The sequence below is a fragment of the Hemicordylus capensis genome, chromosome 2 (genome assembly GCF_027244095.1).
Source record: "Hemicordylus capensis ecotype Gifberg chromosome 2, rHemCap1.1.pri, whole genome shotgun sequence".
NCBI lineage: Eukaryota > Metazoa > Chordata > Lepidosauria > Squamata > Cordylidae > Hemicordylus > Hemicordylus capensis.
In genome coordinates, this window is record NC_069658.1 from 279,221,527 (window position 1) to 279,243,741 (window position 22,215).

Genomic DNA, 22,215 nt, shown 5'->3' on the forward strand with positions numbered 1-22,215 from the left:
ACCTGATCACTCCATGACACTGGTAGTGAGAATTCCATCATCAGTCCTAAAGACTTTAAGAATCAAGTATGCAATACTATGCATGCTTACTTGGGAGCATTGGATTCAAACAGATTCATTTCTGAATAGAAATGCATCCAATCAGGCTGCACATCTCTTACTGTTCTGTTGAAATTGATCCATCATTTCAGTTTGGTTGACAGGCATGGTCAAGTTCAATGTTTAAGGTCTTCATTTCCAAGAGGACTCAGCTCAAAACTACTTTTGAAGTTGACAAATGATATAAAGAAAAAGAAAAGACTCTTTTCAAGCTCATAGGGGATCTCAAACATCAAATAAGGGTTAAAAACCATCTATCTGTTTTAACAATGATGGGCTGTGTTGTGAGTTGGTGGACTGCTGAGGAGGGCCTGGAGCCAGAGCTGGATGGATGAGTGCTAGCTGGTCCTCAAAAATAACATTTTGAGATTCAGGAAATGCCATGTAATTCTTCACTCCTTCCTGCTCTAATGTTGAATAAAAAAAGTTCTTGAACTTTTACAAGACCAAAATTGTACAAAATGCCAAGTTTCTATTTGTTGCCAAAGCAAATGATTCACACACAGAAACTTAGGTGGCACAACTTAGGTGGCACAACAATGAAAGAAGATGTTGCTGCAGCATGACTATCAGGAAAAGTTTTAAAAGCACAAGTTCTCAGCAAGAAAAACTGATTTCCCTTCTGTAACCTTACACTTGTTTCGAATAAAACCTGCGGGATATTTATGGTATTCCTCTTCAGAAGCAGCATCCTCTTTGCCCAAAGCATGCTGTTAGAAGTAATATTTTTAGACCTCACAGTGTCATCAAGTCATACTTGAAACATATTTAGATGCTCTATAAACAGGAAGCCTTTGGGGGAAAAACATAAACCTAATTGGCGGAGACAAACTTGCATGTCTAAATAGAGAATAGGCTTGTATCAAGATGGTCTTTAGAGAAGGTAGGAACAGAAAGTCATTTCATTTTCAGCCTACGACTAGGATTTTATTTTCTATAGACAGAAACCTATTTGGTTTGGTAAGCTATTTCTGTCACCCTCTCTTCTTTTATTACAGGTCTTTCTTTGAGTGCACCAAAAGGAGATGTATTTTTAGAAAGGTCCCTAAGAAATATTTAGAAAAAACAATTTAAGGCATGTTGAATATATATAATTTCAGGGTCAGATGTTTTCACTCTCTCCCTCTCATCTGAGCTCACAGCCACTCTACCCATCCACCCCGCATCCCCACCCTCACCCCGCACCCCCAGTTCTTCTCCCTCATTTGCCTTTGTCAGTTTTCTTGACCATTCTCTTTGCAGGCTTCAGGATGAGTCATGTGGTTGTTTTTTGCATGACGATTGTCTAATGAAACCTCGAGGAGTTTGACTACGGGGAGTAGGGTCTAATCTTTTGAGTGCTTATTTATTTCCAGTGTTGTTCACCATGTCTTGGCTTAACACAGTGTTTTCAGATTCTTCAGTATATGCTAAGCAAACATGTGTTGGTGCCTTCATACCACTGGAACCCCTACCCAAACATCATGAACGAATGAGCTCATGATGGTTTCCCACATATGCATCTCTCAGAAATAATAGTCTCAATCAGTTCTTTATAAGATGAACCTGCAGCCTAGAAGAGGAGTCACCATCTGTGTCTGGTCACCACCACCATTGCTCCTAACTAGCTTGCTGCTAGATATACTACCATGTCTCTGCTACCACAATCTCTGTATACTCTTCTTGAGAAAATGCAGCCAATTGGCTTTGTCAGCAAAACCAAACTTACAACTCTACTTCTTTTGAGCTACCACTATTAGAGCTAATTTACTTTCATAATACATTCCAGTCATTCACTAATCTCCTTCTTTCTGATTAGTTTTATCTCACGTGACACAAATATATACCTTTTCACTGAGGATTTCTGAAGAATGTTGGCTATCAAGAGAAGTAAGGAAGGAATAAGAGTTGAACTACGATATTCAACTAATGCTCCTTGCAAGAGTGTGTATGTTCTTTAAGTGAATTACAATAAAACAACTAAATTTTTGCAAGACTTCAAATGCAGATGCCAGAATTTCAGACAATGGTCTAACAGCAAAAATCCAACTTAAATTGGCTGTTTTTCCTTAACCATATGTGTGTTTATCTTTAAAGCAGAGCTCTCTCTAGGTGCCACTAGCTTCAGAGGTGAGGCAAGTGGTGACCATAGACTAGACCTTGGTGGTTATGGTGGTGACACTCTGATTCTGCATTATTCTCTCTAAGGACACTAGGCATCTACATACGTGTTTTTTGGGAGCAACTGAAGATAATGCTGTTTTCCTGAGCTTATAAGCAATTTTATTTTTCTATTTTCTGTTTTAATGTAATGTTTATTATTGAATTTTAAATTTTTATTGTTTGCTGCTTTGGAAGCTTTTGCTAAAAGGCAACATAGAAATCATTCAGGTAAACAAACAATCAATATTTAGCAGACAATGACAACAAATCTGCCCCTTTATATTGAACTCATTTTGGATTAAAAATAGCAATGATGGAAAAAAACTGACTCATCCTTACTTTATATTCTTTGCTTTTAGTTATTTAACATAGTTGCAAGATTGCAATGTGACTAAATGCAGATATCAAAATCTATGAGCCAGTTTTATTGGCATTCTTTCCAACATAGCTCAAACGGCTCATAAGGTTGACACGAAGATCCTATATATATTTATTTTAAATTTTCAATGGTTGGTAAGGAAATAAGCACCTCCTAAAATATGATGGGAAGGAATTCTTTTTCATTTCAGAAATATTCAATGGAATTATCCCTATTTCTCCAACCATTTTGTTAAATTAGTTAAGCTTCTTGTGGAATGTCTCCAATTTAAGAGTGGTTTATCTCATATTAGCTTAATCTTGTTACCCCAGATAAATGAACATAAACTTAGGTTAATTCACTCTTAATTGAAAAGGAAGAGTGTCTTGACAGCTATACTGCTTTTGCAAAACAGGATTAAGTTTCCATCTATCACTGTTACAGAGATTCATAACCAAGCTTCTACCATTAGCCAGAGGTTAAGAAACGAAAGACAGGGAACCTTCATTTCTTTAGTCCAGACTCCACATTTAAATCAGAGGATTGGGGATGCATGCCAAAGGAAGGACTTGTCAGTTTGTGCCTTCCTCTAATGAATAAAGCAAATTGGTTCTCAAATTATGCTAACAAGCTGAATCCCAAGTTGCTAATTTTCCAAAAGATTTGCAAATTTGCCAGTATCTATCCTAGGACACTAAATCGTTTAAATCTTGATTGAAGAAGCTTGAGACTTAACATCTGAGACCAAAAGACTGAAGTGCAAGTTAGCACAAAACAGCCTGTAGTCCCCAAACAAACAAAAACATCAAGTTGTACAGTGGTATAATTCAGCTCAGCTAATTGAGAACCAAATTGTATATTTCTATGAACACATGGCAACATTCTGCATCTTTCTAGTAACATCTTATTGAAGAAGGCACTTGATATGTCACTTCATTCAGAGTTTCCCCGAAAAGGCCCAGCAGGGATCAGACTTCCAAAGCGCTCAGGTTTCAGAATCCACAAGATGGGTACTAGTTGCCAGGATGATAGGTTAAGGGTGAGTTCAGGACAGGACAGACAAGGGGTCAAATTCTAGAGGTCCAAGTGCCACAAGCAGGTACCCCCTGGAAGAGACAAGGGTGAGGGTCCAAAAGGCAGCAGGATATGTGAGGGGTGCCGGCATTTAGCCAAGCAAAGTATTCTCTGATAAGACAAGTTGAGGAGCAAGGCCTCAGCCAGGGCTTTTTCAGACCTGGTGATTAGGGGTTGGTGCTTGAGGTCAGCTGACACAATCTGATGACAGGGCTGGCACTGCAACCGAGGTGGCACCCTTGACACATAGTTAAGTGCTCTGGTTTATCCAGAGCATTGGTGGTGCAGAATGTAAGGTAGTTGTTTCCAGCGGCTGGGAGTTCTGGCTTGAGTCAACACATTCCACATACCCCTGCCCCCTGTGCCTTGCTCTGTTTCCTTGCTCCATCACTGATCAGGATGACATCACATCATATATCTAATTTAATGCAAGGTAATCGGGGACACAGCAGTAGACATGGAGAGGCAGCAGCCACACATTTATGACCATATGTCATTTGGGCCTCAGATCAGCGGAACCAATCTAAATTTTTGCCTGCAAAAGAAATTTGCCCACTGTGAAGGAATGACTCCTTCCCTTTATGTTTTGAAATTATTTTATTTGTATAGGTTTGTTCTATATTCCCACTGGTTCTGTAAAGCTCTGCAGGGGTTAAAAGGTTGCAGCCTCTGAATGACAACTAAGTCTGAGGTAAAAAGTTGTGTTGCTGCTGGGTTTTGGAGGGAATGTATCTATGTGATCTGGTTGGTTGCCTCTAGGCAGAGACAGAAAGTTCTCGTTGCCTGAAGTAGGAATCATCTGGATTGGTTTGTGAGCCCTTTGGGGTCAGGGGACCATCTTATTTATGTATTATTTATTTTTCTATGTAAACCGCTTTGAGAACTTTGGTTGAAGAGCGGCATATACGTAGCAGTAGTAATAGTAGTAGTAGTAGTAGTAGTAGTAGTAGTAGTAGTAGTATACTCTTCGGTGGGGAAAAACTGAATAAAAAAGGAGGATTGAAGAGAAGAAGCAGCAGGCTGCTGTGTGAACGGAAAGGCTGGAAGGTTGGAGGCTGGAAGGTTGGAAGATTGAGTGGGAACAGACTGAAGCTGCTGAGGAATAAGCAGAGCGGGAGCTGGACCTACTGGAACCTGCTAGGCCTTAGTTTGGACCGCTAGCAAGTGTGTTTCATCTATAGTTTTAAATTAAATTTGTTCTATAGTACTCTTGCCTAACTGAAAATTTTCCCTGTTTGTTCCTGTATGTTTTTTTTTAATTTTAGAAGATTCTATTCTAGTAAACTTCTTATTGTTTTCTCACTATTTCACCATTGTTTTGTTCCCATATCAAGCCTACTTGCCCTATTTATTTGCCACACTACTGAGCTTTTGTATTTTTTTGAGAGACAGAAGTTTCAGTGACTGGGAGTGGAACCAGTCAAAAAAGGTAAAAAAACTGGTGGCAGTGGGTGTTTCAACAGAGGGCCAGCTGAGGACAAGCCCTCCCACCAACAAAGGAAATGCACCATAGAAAAGAAAACTTGGCTTAACTGGACACTGAGAAACAGACATGAGAAATGCCAATTCCTATTAACAAGGAGAAGACCAGGGGCATCATTAGAGGGAGAGAAGAGGAAAACAACAACAAGAGAAAAGTTCTTCTGCCTAAACAATTTCAAATATTTATTATACTGAGGAGCTCACAGCAGCAAGGAGGAGAGCAGCAAACTCCTTACACTGAGGAGCTAACATCACACAATAGGAAACATTCATGGCCATGGTTCACAATTAATAGTGAATGGAACTTGCTTGGAAATTCAGTGAGGTGAGGTGCTAATTATTTAACAACGTTGCATTTTTCTAAATTTCGGGTTTCATTTGCTCGAGCCCGGTTAAACGTGTTGCCCTCTTCTCTTTTGGAACGGAGGTTTGCTAAAGATCATCCTGTTACGGTTTTTTTGCCCTTGTGGCGCTGGCCTACTGGAAACTGTCACCCATGTTTTGCTATATTATTCTTTGTATTGGGATCCCAGAGAAGCACTTATTTCCCCTCTGTTACTCAAATTTCCTGGAAGGTGTGAGCTTTTTTATACATATTATTTTCTCGCAGATTTAAGCTCTGAGATTACAAAAATTGTAGCTAAATTTTTCTATATTGCCATTAGGTTAAGATTCCAGTTAAGCGCTTAATTGCAGGAGCTGTTTATTGTTTTTAAGTAATTTATTATGAGTGATTGTATTTTGTTTTATTGTGTTTTAGCATTGTTTATTGATTGTTATTGGACATATTTTTTACCCCTCAGTTGGGGGGGGGTCTCCTCGGGAATCACTGCGTAGCTGTGCCCTGGCAACTCATGATCCTTAAAACAGGGTTAGCGGAGCGTTCGCTCCGCTAACCTCGTTTAAGGGGAGGGCTACTTTGGCAGGCTAGCCACAGTTGTACCACTGGGCTCACCCGTTATTTCTCATGTTGGGGGGAATCCAGGCTGGGGTCCCTTAGCCCGGGTTTTCCCCATCATGAGAACAGCCTCACTGTTTTCAAACTGGAAGAACCAAAGTAACTGAAATAGCTTTCTAAAACTGCAATCCTACAAAGCTCTTCTTAGGAACAGCTCCACCAAAGTCACAAGCGCTTCCATCTGAGGAAACATACATAGGATCAGGCAGTAAAGGATGTTATTACACAGATTTAGGCACACTTATGCTAACTGAAATCAGTGGGTTTAAGCACACCTAACGCTTATTATGGACTGTGGTTTTTCTGTGCTATTACTGCAGAACAGAAAGCAGAAAAGAGTCACTTTTAAATACATTCTAGCCAAAACACACATTACACTCAAAATTACAGATGCAGGAAATACACAGATCAAAATCTAAAAGTGTTATCTGGGATAATAATCTAACCCTGAGTCAACAAATGATTCACTAATTCTGGTAAGCAAACACCATGTTAAGAGGCAGTATGCCAGTGAATAGCAGTTGCTGGGGCAACAGAAGGAGAGGGCTATTGAGAGAGATGCAGAAGCTCCCTCCAGCTTGCCCCTCATATCAGTTGGCCCTTTCTTGATATGAACACTCAAAATGCTCAATTTGGCTGCCATTTATCCTTCCCTTCTAGTCTCTCCTTGGGGAAGGGGAGAAGGTAATAGATGACGGAGGATATAAGAGAGACCCCATAGGCAAGGGCAACACCAGAGCGGGTCAAACTGACAGTTCTTACAAAATTTAAGAGTGAAACAGAAACATTACAATCAGCCTTTTTACTGGATGGTACAGCCATTAAAAAAAAAAAAAAAAGGTTCCAGGGGCAATCTAAGGAGTTACAGATCCCTTCAGTTACAAACTGGTGAAAAGCTAAATGGCCAAGTGGAGATTTGAAGCCAAGTTTCTCCAGTCGTAATCCCAACAGTCTAACCACTACACCACACTATGACTCAGTACAGTACTATTAATAATAATATTATTAAGGCTAGTATTGCTAAACATATATAGAAGGAGCCTTAATGAGAAATAATGAGCATGATATCTGCAAAGGAAAGTCTTGCCTTTCCAACTTTATGCTTATGAATAAAGCTTTATGAATGTTAGTAAGCCTTTGTCAATATTTTGAGGGAATCCCTGGCCAATGTTTGGATATTCTTATGGTAACCAAAGTCTATTTAAATTACCTTTCAATTTTAACAATTGAAATCAAAGCTATTCTGAAAAATGCTACCTTTTCCACAATCCATTGTTCCATAGTTATCATGAGTGCTGTGTGGACTTCAGGTGTTCAATTGTCCATGGGAATCTCTTGGATAATACTCATAATATGATGAATGACATGAAATGTAACTCTGTCTCCTCCATTATGTGCCATTCTGAGTAGCTTTAAAAACATTTATGTTACTTTATCCTAATCTTTAGGGGTTGAATGCTCCCCCACAGCAGGCCAAGTGAGAAGATATCTTTCATTGGACCAACATATGAAATCGCCTTACAATGTGTGAGACCATTAGCTCATCTAGTCCAATATAGTCTTTTATGTCTGGCAGTAATTCTCCAAGGCTTCATGCAAAGATCTTCCTAATCTAATTCTGTGAGATCCTTTGATTGCAGATGTGTGGGACTGAACCTTGGAACTTGTATATGCAAAGCATGTGCTCCTTCCCTGACCTTCAGCACTTTTCCCATACAACTTCCTCCCACTGTGGCCTGCTATGCCACATACTTTTATTTTCCCTCTTTATTTTAAGTAGATTGGGGGGTGGTGATTGTGCATTTTCACCTACTACTAGTGTACAGTACACATCTCCCCAGATTAATTAAAAAATAGTATTGTCAGTATCATTCCTTACTTGATAGCAGGAAAGTGAAATTGACAACATTGTGTGCGAACTATCCACCCTATCCACCCCCAGCCCTATCCACCCCCGGCATAGTACCTCCACTGACTGTTGCTGGTGTCTATCTTATGTTTCTTTTTCGATTGTGAGCCCTTTGGGGACAGGGATCCATCTTATTTATTTATTATTTTGCTGTGTAAACCACCCTGAGCCATTTCTGGAAGGGCAGTATAGAAACCAAATAAATAAATACATACATACATACATACATACAATAAATTACATCACACCTTTTATTCAAAGAACTAATCTCTTTAAAAAGGAATCCTTCCTGTTTTATTTTGGCTGAGGCCCTAGGTATTTAAGAGAATGTCTTCTTCATTATGAGCCCCACCGCCCATTGAGGTCGTCTGGAGAGGTCCGTCTCCAGTTGCCGCCAGCTCGGCTGGGGGCCAGATGGGGACAGGCCTTCTTGGTTGCTGCCCCCAAACTGTGGAATGCGCTCCCTACTGAAATATGATCCTCCCCATCTCCGATAATTTTTTTAAAGCACTTGAAAACCTCCCTCTTCAGCCAAGCTTTTCCAGTGTTTTAAATTTTAAAGCTTTAATCTGTTTTTAATTTTTAAATTGCCTACATTGTTTTAAGATTCATGTGTATGTTTTAACTAGTTTCATGTTGTTGTTCACTGCCCAGAGACGAAAGTTTGGAACGGTGTACAAATTTGGCAAATAAATAAATTTTGCCCTGCATACTGATGCTAAATGAAAAAATGTGCAGTGCAGATTCAGATACTTGTGAATTTGTAGCCAATGGTGGGGGTGGAGGCAGTTAACTGGGCAGTTTGTAGCTCTGAGATTAGCTGTTCCTGAAGTTCTATTAAAACAGGCTACTCTTAATCCTTGCAACCATTGCAGAACATTTAACTATCCAACTTCACCCTTCTAGAAAGGTTGTAAAAACTTGGTATGTTTCTTTACTTAGGTTGCACAATATGCATCTGTTCTGTCTTTTTTTGTACCAAAGAGTAGTGTGTGTTTGTGTGTGTCATACTGACCCTACAACATTAATGCCCAAGACACTGCAGCAGGAGTGTGAAAAAAGATATCAATCACCACATTATTATGGCATTTAAGATTTTATTTGTCCTTTTTAAAAAGCCTGAATTCCCTGTTTCAAACTTGTCAACATCAACAATTCTTACACCAGGGTGGGGGGATTAAACAGGCCCCAAATTTCATGCTTTGTAGTCCTCTGGCAACATTTGCTTCCTTCTTTACGTAACAGCTACTGAAACACAAAAATGATTCCTTTTTTTGGATTTCCACTTCTGTTTAGTGAGTTTGTAGTCACTGTGGGCTTCCCAAAGATGCATGTTATACCTTCCAACTTGCTGAGGTGCCTGATTATACTGTTGCCTAAACAGCTTGTTTTTGGGCTGTCAGCAGAACCCCTCTATGCGATTTGCAGGCTGGCAGCCTTCATGAGAGCCAGCATGATGTAGTGGTTAGAGTTCTGGACTAGGACCGGGGAGACTCGAGTTAAAATCCCCATTCAGCCATGATGCTAGCTGGGTGGCTCTGGGTCAGTCACTTTTCTCTCAGCCTAACCTACTTCACAAGGTTGTTGTGAGGAGAAACTTAAGTATGTAGTACACGGCTCTGGGCTCCTTGGAGGAAGAGCGGGATATAAAATGTAACAACAACAACAACAACAGTAATCATCATCATCTTGGATACCTGAGCTCACGGGGCCATGAACTCTGCACATGTTCAGATATGCTATTTGGTTACTTGGCACAAGCAAACATGGACAATACTGCCCAAGGTCAGAAGAACAAACTACTGTAGGGAGTCTCCTCATGGCCTCTCTTGTACAAAGGGAGGAGGAAGCTAGAAAGCAGGCCCGGGTCAAAAAGACCTTCAGAAGCAAAATAGCTACCTCCCTCCTTTGGCAACAGGATTAACTTCACTAATCACTCCTACAGCAACTCAGATAAGAAAGGCACACACACACATGCACACAGAGCCTCCTATCACTGTGTTAATGAGCTGGCAAGGACCCCAAAGGTAGGATCATTAGCAACAAAAGAAACCTAACTCAGGAAGAGATGCCCCTTTCTTAGATAACATTTTATAGTGCACCCATTCAATATTCCACACCAGCTATTTCACCTTGGTTCTTAAAGAGCATACACACTTGATTGGTTCATGCAAGCATGAACTTTTTTGTTACATGCATGTTTCAGCCCTTGCAGTCAGGGTGCTTGACTTTTGCATTGCCCCAGGGATTGATTTTGCCTAGGGAGCAAGAGGTTGCTGACTCGAATCCCTGCTGGTATGTTTCCCACACTATGGGAGATAGTGGGCAGCAGCAATATAGGAAGGTGCTGAAAGGCATCATCTCATACTGCACGGGACATGGCCATGGTAAACCCCTCCTGTATTTTACCAAAGACAACCACATGGCTCTGTGTTCACCAGGCGTTGACACCAACTCAACGGCACAACTTTATCTTATTCCTGACCTAAACATATAGGCAGGAGAATGAGAAACAAAAGAAGGAAAAGCCAAAGGAGAAGGAGGGAAAACACTGCAGAAAAGCCAGAGAAGGACCCTCCCTGGAACTATCTTGGAACCAAACACTGCACTGGTTCCCATCTTGCGAGTGGCACCTCTGTGTTGCTTGACCTTTCTTTTTCCTTCCTTTCCACTTTGCCCTTGCGAGGTGACCTACCTGCACACCCCAATATACAAGAGCAGTCAACACACCTCTGGATCAGGACCGGCAATACTAATTGCCTATCCCTATGAAACTCCTCACTCCCCTTTCCTCTCTAAGCCTGCATTTTGGGTCCTCTCTCTCCAGTAAGCCTTAATCTGACTTATTGACAATTTGGACCTTTAAGCTAAAACGCCTCTACGTGAGACTCTACTTAATAGTGTGAGACTCTAGTTAATACTGTTAGTTAAGATTGTATTGCCTCCTAACTTTGCCTAACCAATCTTTTTATGTTCTTGTACCCCTATTATCCCTACATACAATGGATTGTATCATATCTCTGTCCCTTCATCATTTCCAGACCAAAACCTTGCACAAATTGACTGTAATAGACTGTTCACCATGGTCTTGCTAATTCCCCACACTAGTCTAAAAGTAGCCCTGGTGTTTCTCCAGCGCTCCAGAACAGTTCTATTAACCCTACTTGTGCCCTGTATTATTAGATACACAGTTCCTGACCCCACCACTCCAAGGACCCTGCCATGTGCTGGGGGGCAACCTTCTCAAGCTTGGCCTATGTGTTACCACTATCATGTGGCTAACTATGAAAAACCTGGGAGAGGTGTGGCATTGGCTTAGGAAGTAACACCATAATATCATACTAAAAACATGATATGGCACCTCCTATGATTGGGGATTGCATGTTATCACTGCAGTGTAGAGCCCACATGACATGATAGAAGCTTTTAGGGATATCCATAGCAAAATACGAACACGTGGAATGGGTCCTCACGTAGGGAGGCAGGAAAACCAATGGAGAAATAGAAATATCTGGAGGAAGGCCAAGGAAGTCATCACAAAAGCAAAGCCGGAAGATGAACGGCAATGTTTCGAGCCAGGAACCCATGGCTGCCTAGGAGTGGAGTCTGGGTGGAATCTGGGAGAATCCTACCTCTTCTTCTCAGTGCCGTAATTCTGAGTGGTTGGGGCACCAGGACTAGGTTCAGGAGATTTAAGCTTTAATCTCATCTAGTCCTGATACCTATAGAGCCTCCATATTCAACAAGAAGGTGCCACCTGGGACCTGAAGGTTGGTGAAAGGCTAGGTAAATTGGCTACAGTAAGTGAAGTTGAGGTCTATAAGTGTTAACTTCTGCTGGACCCAATATTTCTCTCCAAAGCAAGCAGCTTCTACAGGCAGCAACTACAGCCCTAACACCTTTCTCCCGATGTGTTCCAGATACATTTTGGCTGTGTAACATTAACTTTGGCAGAGTCTTTGAGCTGCTTTGGGACAGTTTCAAAACTACTCAAAGGAAGCTCAGTTTGACTTTACTACAGTATTCTTCTGCCTATGTATAGAAGAGTTTTGTTTTTTTAAAAGGAGAAAAAATTACTTCGCTCCCACAGAGTATCAACTGACTTTCATGTAATCTCTACCAGCTGAACCAGTGAAAAAAATCCTGGCAAGCTTAACAAGTGCAAAGCATTCCCCACCCTGAGAGCTGAAGGCAGAATGCCATTGTATATTCATCAGGGCCATATGTACATTGCATCCTCCATCTTTGAAAAAACACAAATTCGGCATGAAGGGGATCCAAAAAATGATGCCAAGAATATCAAGCACATATATTTGTTTATTCTGACTAACTTCTATTCTATTTTCAAGATACAGGTTTTAAAAGGCTGAGTTTTTGTTCTGGAAAAGGTCATGAATGAAAGGAGGGAAGGATTTGTTGGAGCCAGGAGCCAGCTATATTGGGAAGCTAAAGAACCATGGAAGCTACTGAGGCCTCATCCTACAACCCAGTAAGTAGGTCTACATATTCTGCTTTGGCTGCTGAAGCTGCTTCAAATCCTCTTCCTGACAGAGGTCAGGAATCACCTGTTACACATTCTGGTGTCCACCTTCCCGTCACATCCCATATACTTTCTACTGTCACTTATCCCGAATACAAGGGAAGTTCACACAACCAAGAACAGGGAGGAAAAGCCTTCTTCTCTAGTTAGGGAGCTGTGCGCACTCCCAATATTAGATCGGCTGACAGTTTAAAACAAGTTGGAAGATGCCGTCCATGATTGTGTGCTTTGCAGCAGCTGGATCGGAGGGCTCCCTCCTACCCAGCAGCTATGCCAGCTGTTGAATGAGGGAGGACAAAAAGCCCTACAACCAGCTGCTACTTAGCATACAATCACTGTGTATGCGTGCCTCCAACCTTGTTTTTAACTGACAGGTGATCAAATATCGGGAGTGTGCTGCTCAGCTCTTGAACAAGGAAAGGAGGCTGCTCCTTGATTGCGTGAATGGCCCTGCTATGTTTTTCATGGGAAAATGTTCACTCTACATCAACAAATGTAGGCACATAGGAAGCTGCCTGATCCACACTCAGATCACTGGTTCATCTAGCTCAGTATCATCTACGTTGACTTGTAGCAGCTCTCCAAGGTATCAGGCAGGAGTCTTCCCCAGCATTACTTGGAGATGCCAAAGATTGAACCTGGGGCCTTCTGCATGCAAAGCAGGCACTCCAGCACTAAGCTACGGCCCCATCCCCATTACAGCATGGGCATCATCGATGGCATAGGCAGTGGCTCAGACAAAGGGTTCCTCTAAATAAAGATTTAGATTTTTAAAATTACTGTAATTTTTGAACGTGTTAGTTTTTTAATTCTTGTTTTAATACCTATTCTTGTTTGTTTTTGTGGACCACCTGAAGCCTCTGGAGTCAGACGCTAAGTAAGTAAATAAGATGAATGTCCCTGAGCCCCCAAACCCAAAAACCTGAAACTCACTCCAACCACTATAAATACTACTACTACTCCCATGTGCTCTATTCATCTTTCCCTTAAGCTTCTAAAATTTGATCAGATTTTTATTTTCAAAATTTTCTCTGTGGTCCTAAGGTCTAGACATTTGGCTTTCCTAAATTAAAGATGGAATTGTCAAGACGCCATATTCTGTGACAAGCCAAATACAAATACACACAGTAAACAGACTAACGCCACACACATATCGGCATCAAATGCTACAGTTAAGAATATAATTAGAAAACTGATAGGGAGCAATCAGTACAAACCAGCTCTAAATCCAGAGCCAAAGCAATAATTTGTGTACATCTGCTTTTCTTGGCAGCAGTGCTGCAAATTAATTAGAGCTTGTGTGCAGCACACTCATCCCATGCAATGCTGTACTGTGAGCCATAGTAACCAGTCAAAATCTTGTGAGCATGTTTTGTTCCAGTGTCTTGCGCAGAGTTATTGCTAAATCTCTGGGGTAATCTCATGAGACTGGATAATTCCTATAGTAACAGAACAGCAGCCTTGGCTGTATTTGCCGAAGAAAAGAGGTAGGACAGAGCCAGGAATGTGAAACAGGAGGCACCAGTGAGTTGCATTCCTCTCTTTGTAACTGACACAAAATATCAGTCATTCTCTTAAACCTGCCTCCGTGGAAAGGTACATATCTACACGATGAATATCAAGTTCTTACAGAGGGATGTGAGAATTTCACACTCATCATCATTTATGTTTTCACAAAAGTCTTGTTCAGGCTCTGTAAAGGCACTGAGATATAGAGGATCATGTTTACTGGTTCCAATTGTTGGCACTCTATAACCTATATTATATCTTAGGGAGGTCACAGGAGGATAATTCCTAGTAGGGATGTACACAAAACCGGTTTTTCTGGTTTGGCTTGAATCCGGATTGGATCTGAGCCAATCCGACCAGCTCGGTTTTCTGTCTGGTTGAGTTGGACCCAGTTCAAGTTTGAATTGAACCAGTTTGACAGGTTCGGAGCTCTACTGCTAAAGGGGAATCCGGTGAAGTTTTCCCATTACCAATAAAGGGGTAATTTAACCTAAGGGTAGAGTGGGAGAGGAGTAAATAACTATTTACAAGTGCCACCACCGGCTGCAGCAGTGGCCACTGGGGGACAGCAGCAGCTCCCCACCCCGCCACCCTCCCCCAGACTATGCTGGGCCTTCTTTAGCCTGGTTCAGGCCTTCATCAGCACGGTTCAGGCCTCTGTGCATGTGTGGAGACCATTTTAGTGACCTCCATGCATGCACAGAGGTCACTAAAGTGGCCTCCATGTGTGCATAGAGGCCTGAACCAGGCCTAGCCTACTGCATCCCACTGCTGTGCCAGCACTTGTAAGTAGTTATTTATTCCCCTCCTGCCCACTCTATCCTTAGGGAAGCTCCCTTGCACCCACCTTACTGCTAGAGGAGTATCTTCACCCGATTCCCCTTTACCAGTAGAGCTCTGAGTTGGCTTGGTTAAAACAGAGCCTGGTTCAATCCCAAACCCATTGAGCCCGGCTCAGACCGAGCCGGCTTTAACACCCCTACTTCTATGGCTTATCAACATGTTATAACTTTGTAGTATTTATCCAGAGGCAAGTATTGTGTATTATCAAATGCTGCTAGAGACAGAGTGCTTTCCTCCCAATTTATCTCTTGGAGTCAATGAAATAGCATGCATACATAACCTATTAGTATAGGAGGTTAGAGTAAAACACCTTTAGTTTGACTTATGATTTTGATAATATAATAACTGCATTTCTGTGAGCACCACATCCTGATGGATTAGTTTGCCTCTCTCTCTTTCCTTCCCTCCCCCCACCAACACAACCACAAACACACACCACACACTCAACATGTGTAGGAGAGGAAGGATGCAAATAGATTTGACAGCACTGGACTTTTGTGGTTCATTTACCCCTCAGAATGAGGGTGTGGATCAAAGAGCCCTTTCTAAGTGATTGCTAATGAGTTCCATGTCTGCCGTTACATCTCCCAGTGCCAAACATTGCATCAGAAAAGACAGAAAAGAGCAGATCTTACTCAGGAGACAGTTAACGGTTACAAACTGAGAATAGGCTTCTGTGCCAGGGACAGACATCTTGACTGCCAGGAGCTCTCAGAATTGCTCCTTGCTTGCCATAAGCTTGTGTACAATTATTGTCCTTCAGCAAATAACACTGCAAGACGTGCAAACTCACTATATCTGGAAAGTTATAAACTATGCCCTGTCACCAGGGGTCAGAAGAGAATCAACATTTTTACAAAGAAGTGAAGACCATGCTTGTAACAAGGGCAACAAATACTATATTCAGAGTACTATAAATAATCAGATGCACCCAAACATTCAAAAAGTAGTATCAGAAGAGATCAAGCAGAAATACTAGATCCTCATGAACAGTTTGCTATTGACTCAGTTTTCTGTACCTTTTAACTTTGCAGTTATATTTCATTTTTATTACGACCTGTTCAAAACAACAAATACTAATGAGCCTCAACAAAAGAAATACACATAAATTCTCTTACCTCTGAATTATACACTGATGGTTTTTAAAGGCCAGGAGATATGCAAAAGGTACAATAAGACAAAGAGTGCAGCTACTAAGCCTTTGTGTGTTTTGCTAAATAAAAACTATTTGGAGCAGACTCACACAATCTCAGACTTCTTCCGCTGCCATATAATCTCTAGGAAATGACCTTACTGTTTGTTGCTTTGATTACAAATTCAGAAACAAAAGCGTTCTAGCATGAGCCAAGCAGCACAAGATATTACAGATTTGGAAATAATGGAAGGCAAAAATTAAACTTCAGCACTTTTACTGCCAATACGTCCCATTGCTGCAGTTATTTGCCTTTTACCATATCCATTCCCAACAAATGAATCCCTCCCTAGAGCTCTGATTTAAATCTCTATGTGTTCTGTTGCATACCCAGAGCTTCCAAATGTGAGCATTTCTCTTCATGCAGTAAAAATGTAGCTGTACCACACACTGGACAATACAAGACAGAGATCTCGGGCTATGGCCAGTTCATACATGCAACTACTGCACTTAGGAACATAGGAAGCTGCCTTATACAGAGTCAGACCATTGGTCCTATTTCAGTATTGCTTGCACCAACAGGCAGCAGTTCTTCAAGATTCCAGGCAAGAGTCTCTCTCAGCCATATATGGAGATGCCAGGAATTGAACCTGGGACTTTCTACATGCAAAGCAGATGCTCTACCACTGAGCAACGGCCCCATCCCTAAGCTACAACCCCTTGATTATTCAACACTTGAGGATTGTGCAGGAATTACAAGCCTTTGACCAAGGGTGGAGTCACAATCACTGGCTCCACCCTGTTCCCTATGTGCAATAAGCATTAATATCTGAAACCGTCTATACTCATATGAGCTGCATGCACAATGCGGGGTCTGCTTTTCCAGGAGTCCCAATTGTGTGGATATTACAACCTATGTACATATAGTTTGTATAGGCATAAGCTCTTTCAGAACATATGCTGACTGTGCGGAAAAGGTGGGGCCAGTGCATGTGATCCTGCTCTCCTCTTATATGTTCAATATTGAGGTTTGTAACATCTGCAAAGTACAGTCTTGCTGGTCAATGTGTTAACTACCTCCATTGAAAATCATAGTTTTGAGGTGAACTGAGGTGATATGAAGGTTCTGCCTGTGGTGCTTAATCTGTGATGGCTCAGGATACACATGCGTGAACCAGGCCCTAGACCTATTTATATGGCATGGTAGCAGGATTATCCTTGAATAATTCCTTAGGTGCTCATTATCATACAGTGCAGACAATAACCAAAAAATAAAAATGAGAGTTTTCACTGTACTTTATGCTTTCTGAATGATTACTACAATGGTCTTTCAAATATGATTACATACTTGCTGTACATTAGTTTCTTTTAAGAAGATCATGAATAAAGTTTATTAGGCCTAGATTTTTTTAAAAAAGAGAGAGATATGAGCATCAGCCCTAAATGCTGAGACTTTTAGAAATACTAAGCATCTATTATTATGGCTGCCACCTGATTAAAGAACTCTTAAACCCTATTCAGACATTCAAAAGAACGCCACTGAACACACTTACAACTGCCTAAAGGGGGTCAGAAGTCCTGCCCCCACATGCCAATAACTTCCCTCATCTTGCTGCTCATAGAAACGGCAGCATTTGTGGAAAGAGGGAAGCACCATAACCGTGATAGCAGGAGCATCCATGACTGGCAGCCTGGATTGCCCACACAGTTAGGGCACTTCCTTCTTCACACAAACTGTTTCTGTGAGCAGAGAGATGAGGGAAGTGATTGACGTGCAGGAGCAGGATCTCTCTGAGGGGCAGCAAGATGAGGGAAGTGATTGACATCCAAGGGTGGGACTTCCAATCCACTTTAGGTGGCTATGTGTTCAGCAGTGTTGTTTTGAATGCCTGAATAGTTTCTTAATCGTGTGAATTTTAATCAATTAATTTAAATCAGTGGGTTTTGAATTTGTGGGATATTCTTATTGCAGAATAGCTAGGCAAAGTCCAATATGATCAGAATTACACACTACTGATGTTGAGGAGCATAGGAATACTCTCAGTAAGATTCAATTGCCCATGTGTTAGCACAGAGGTTCAGAACAGTTAAGTATATGTTCATCACTGTATACAGTAGAATAGGTATCTTTATCCTTGTAGCTGACTAAAGACAGCCATTGAACTGCACACTTGAACACAGATGCTATCTTCACTGTTTTCTTCCTCATAAAGTAAATGACTTTCCTCACCTTGGAGTATGTGCATGCATGAGTGAGGGAGGGAGAAGATATGGACTATAAAGACACTCTTTCTCATATCATATTGGTTAGCTATCAATCCTGGAAATTTTACGAAGGTTTAACATGCATTTATATGTCAGTCCTTGATCAGAGAATAAAAATATACCGGCAGTACAAAAGAGATGCTTTCACAGCATCAGGTTTAAAGGGAAATCAGAGTAAACAGGGAGCTTTCACCTGCAAGCTATAATCCTGCCTTCCACGTTATGGCCATTGATAGTCTTTAAGAACTCTGACTCAGCCCGGCACAACAGAAGGTCCACAGACCAGTTATGGCCCTCTCCTTGACCATTTGCCGGCCTATTCTTATCGTCACCTTTCTGTGGGAATATTTTTTAACAACTGCCAGCTGGATTGCTTGTTTTCTTCAAAAGAAATACAGTGGCTGACATGGAAATACAGAATATAGAAATACAGTGGCTGACAGGAAAATTACTCAAAGTAATTCCGTTGAAATTAAAAGGACAAGTTAGGCAATGCCTAACTTTGGATAATTTTCCTCTTCCTGACAGCCAAAGTCAGTTATGGACTTATTTGCAGGTATGCTTGTATGTTTCTGGGAACATCAAAGGCCAACCTAAGATCACCAAAAGTGTACATGTGTGGAAGGAGGATGGAAAAATGCCTATGTCACTAAGACACCATTGCTCTTCCTCTTCCTTATCATTCAGAGGTGTGTGGTTGGGTTGGTGCCAGTTTTTCCAGTCTGCTATAGCCAGACATGTTGCATGGTTCACTGGTGTCCAAGATTCCTTCAGGGTGTGAACTGCTAGGAGAGTGCAAGCACTATGTCCTGTTGTACTGCTGAACTCAGTGTGAGGAGTCATGCAGATGGGGTGAAGGAAGGGGGGGGAGCCACTGAAGGAAGTGGGGGGAAAGGGTAAGAGAGATGAGAGGACAGAGTGGGGGGAAAGAAAATGAGCAAATGACAGACAATTACAGTATGCAGAGAGACTGTTGGTGTTGTAGAGAAAGCATGTTAGGGGGTGCAGTGAAAAAAAGAGTGCCATGGCGTACAAAAAGACCTGAGAGGTGGAAAAAGAAATATGGGTGGTGGTGGTCAAGAGGTGGAGATGAAGAGAGACCTGTGGGGGAGAACCTGAGGAGCAACAGTCCTAAGTGGTAGCAACAGTCAGGAGCACAGAGAAAGAGAGAGACAGCATACCCATAACATATTTGGGGCACAGACATTGCAGAGAAATTACTTATCTTGTATAAGTGATTACACAGGAAGCCAAATTTAAATGAGAAACATAGGCTAAGAAAACAATAAACAAACTAACAGTCTCTTAAACAGTGAAAGAGAGTCTCTCAGTTTGAAATATTGAACAAGTAAGAAGCAGACAGACAAACTGTGACTCCACCCCCAAGACTATACATAAAGTTGTGCCGCCGAGTTGGTGTCAACTACTGGTGACAACAGAGCCCTGTGGTTTTCTTTGGTAGAATATGGGAGGGGTTTACCATTGCCATCTCCCACACAGTATGAAATGATGCCTTTCAGCATCTTCCTATATCACTGCTGCCCAATATAGGTGGGAAACATACCAGTGGGAATTCGAACCGGCAGCCTGTTGCTCCTTAGGGAAGATACTTGCCCGCTACATTCAAATATAGAAAAGCATGCCCCATACAAAGAACTGAGACAATATCTATGGAAAAATCTCAACATTCCCCTTTTCATTGTCCCATTCTTGAATTCAGAGTCTCACATTTTGTTTTATGATGTGATGCATTCTTTTCTTTTCTTTATTGCAGCAATCCATCTGTCTCTGAATCGGGCATGCCTTCAGTTTTGTGCCAATCTGTTACGGATGTGCCAAAATGCAATTTGGAAGAGTAATTGTGCGACACCTCCCTTTAAAAACAAGGGCTTCCCTAGCCCCTTTAAAGCTAAGGAGAGCAAGTCCGTACCTGCTCTTTCTCCAATCGCCACCACTGCCATACTCCCAGAGCTCCCCCCAGGATTAACTGCACATCGACGGGGCATCTCCCAGCTGCCGGTGCGCCTGACGCTGGCATGTACATGGTCTCTGTGCACATGTGCCAGCCATTTGCAGGTCAGGTGCAGGGGCCATGCTGACAGTGCAAATGGCCAGCACATGTGCACAGAGATGTGCATGCCCCACTGGTATGCAGTTAATGCTGGGGGGAGAGCTGGGAGTACGTTGATGGCGGTGGTTGGAGGAGGAGCAGGAACGGACCTACTCTTCTCCACTTTAAAGGGGCTGGGAAAACCCTCATTTTTAAAGGGAGATGCCTTGTGATTCTGTTTCCAAATTATGTTTTGGCACACTCCTACAATCTGTAGGTTCTGGCATTTCTCTTCTCTGGCTGCCATTGACAATATTTTAGGGAGAATCTCTTTATTAATTCTGCTTGAGTGTTTCACTTCTTGTTCCATCTCAACCTCTCCTTCTTGATTGGATCTCTTTTGTTCCATCTCCCCTTCTTGACTAGATCTCTTTATTAGATCATAGTCTATGATTACTTGTTCATTTTGTTGCTGTTCAGCTTTTTCACTTATTGGAAAATCCTGGTCACAGTCAGACATCACACTGGCATTTGACTTTTGCCTCTCATCAAAATATGCAAAATTGCACAGTTCAACAGTCTCTGTGATAGGATCAAGTATTCTGTAGCTTTTGCTATTCAGTGCATAACCTATGAATATTCCTTCTGCAATCTAATTTTCTTCTTAGTGTTTTAGGAATATATGCATATGCTTTGAAGCCAAATACTCTAATTTAAGTTAGGTTTTGTCCCCTTCCACAGTTCAAAGGATGTTATTCCTTTAGTTTTAGTTGGAAGTCTATTCTGCAAATAAGATGCAATCATGATAGCTTCTCCCCAGTATTTGTTTTCTGGACCTGAGTAAAGAGACATACTTCTAGACATTTCAATCAAAGTTCTTTTCTTTCTCTCTGCCACTCCATTTTGCTCTGAAGTATAAGGTATTGTTCTTTCATGTTTAATTCCTTGTTCTTTCAAGTTTTGCTTGATATCTTTCCCAGTATATTCCCTACATTTATTTATTTATTTATTTATTTAATATACTACCTGACTCCAAAGGCTCTAAGCAGTTCACAAAAGTAAACAAAACAAAAACAAGACAAACTTAAAACAATTTTAAACATTCAAAGATTCCTAAAAGATTCCTAAAGAGCCCCTGGTGGCGCAGTGGTAAAACTGCCGCCCTGTAACCAGAAGGTTACAAGTTCGATCCTGACCAGGGGCTCAAGGTTGACTCAGCCTTCCATCCTTCCGAGGTCGGTAAAATGAGTACCCAGAATGTTGGGGGCAATATACTAAATCATTGTAAACCGCTTAGAGAGCTTCCAGCTATAGAGCGGTATAGAAATGTAAGTGCTAAAAGTCTGGCTAAAAAAATGTGTCTTAACAGCTCTTTATCAGTGAGCAAAGTCTTAGGTTTTCTTCAAAACATGTTGCTCACTCTAGCCACATATTATTTAGGTTTTGGCAGCAGTCCACTGTACTCTTTGAGTAGGTAAGTGTAGTATAGCGAGAAAAATCATCTATAAAAGTCAGGAAATAAGATATTCTTTCCTGGTGTCTTTACTGGGAAGAGTCCACAAATATAACTGTAAATCAAAGCCAAAACCCCATTGGATTGCCTTTCTGTGGTTGACTAATATGTGACCCTTATTCTGTTTGCTTTAACAAGTTCAATTCATTTGACTTCAGATTTTCATAGTTTAACTTGTAGGTTTGCTGCCAATTGTTCTTTTACTAATTTTGAAATGCAGTCATTGCTTGGATGTCCAAGTCTATGATGCCAAAGATTCATGCAATATTTGTGTGCAACATTACATATAATGTTGTGTGCAACATTACACATAATGTTGTGTGCAACATTTACAACATTAG

General features: G+C 41.4%; 1 protein-coding gene across 10 annotated transcripts in view; it reads right to left on the bottom strand.

Annotated features, from left to right (window-relative positions):
• Positions 1-22,215, bottom strand: part of FRMD4B (FERM domain containing 4B) — a 393,137-nt gene that overhangs the window by 185,764 nt on the left and 185,158 nt on the right. The window contains exon 1 of one of the 10 annotated variants that reach the window (XM_053298160.1): positions 16,033-16,051. The exons of the other annotated variants lie outside the window; for them this stretch is intronic. The gene's annotated coding sequence lies outside the window, so the exon portion shown is untranslated. Of the gene's footprint in view, positions 1-16,032; positions 16,052-22,215 lie in introns of those variants that run through there. 10 annotated transcript variants of the gene reach the window in all.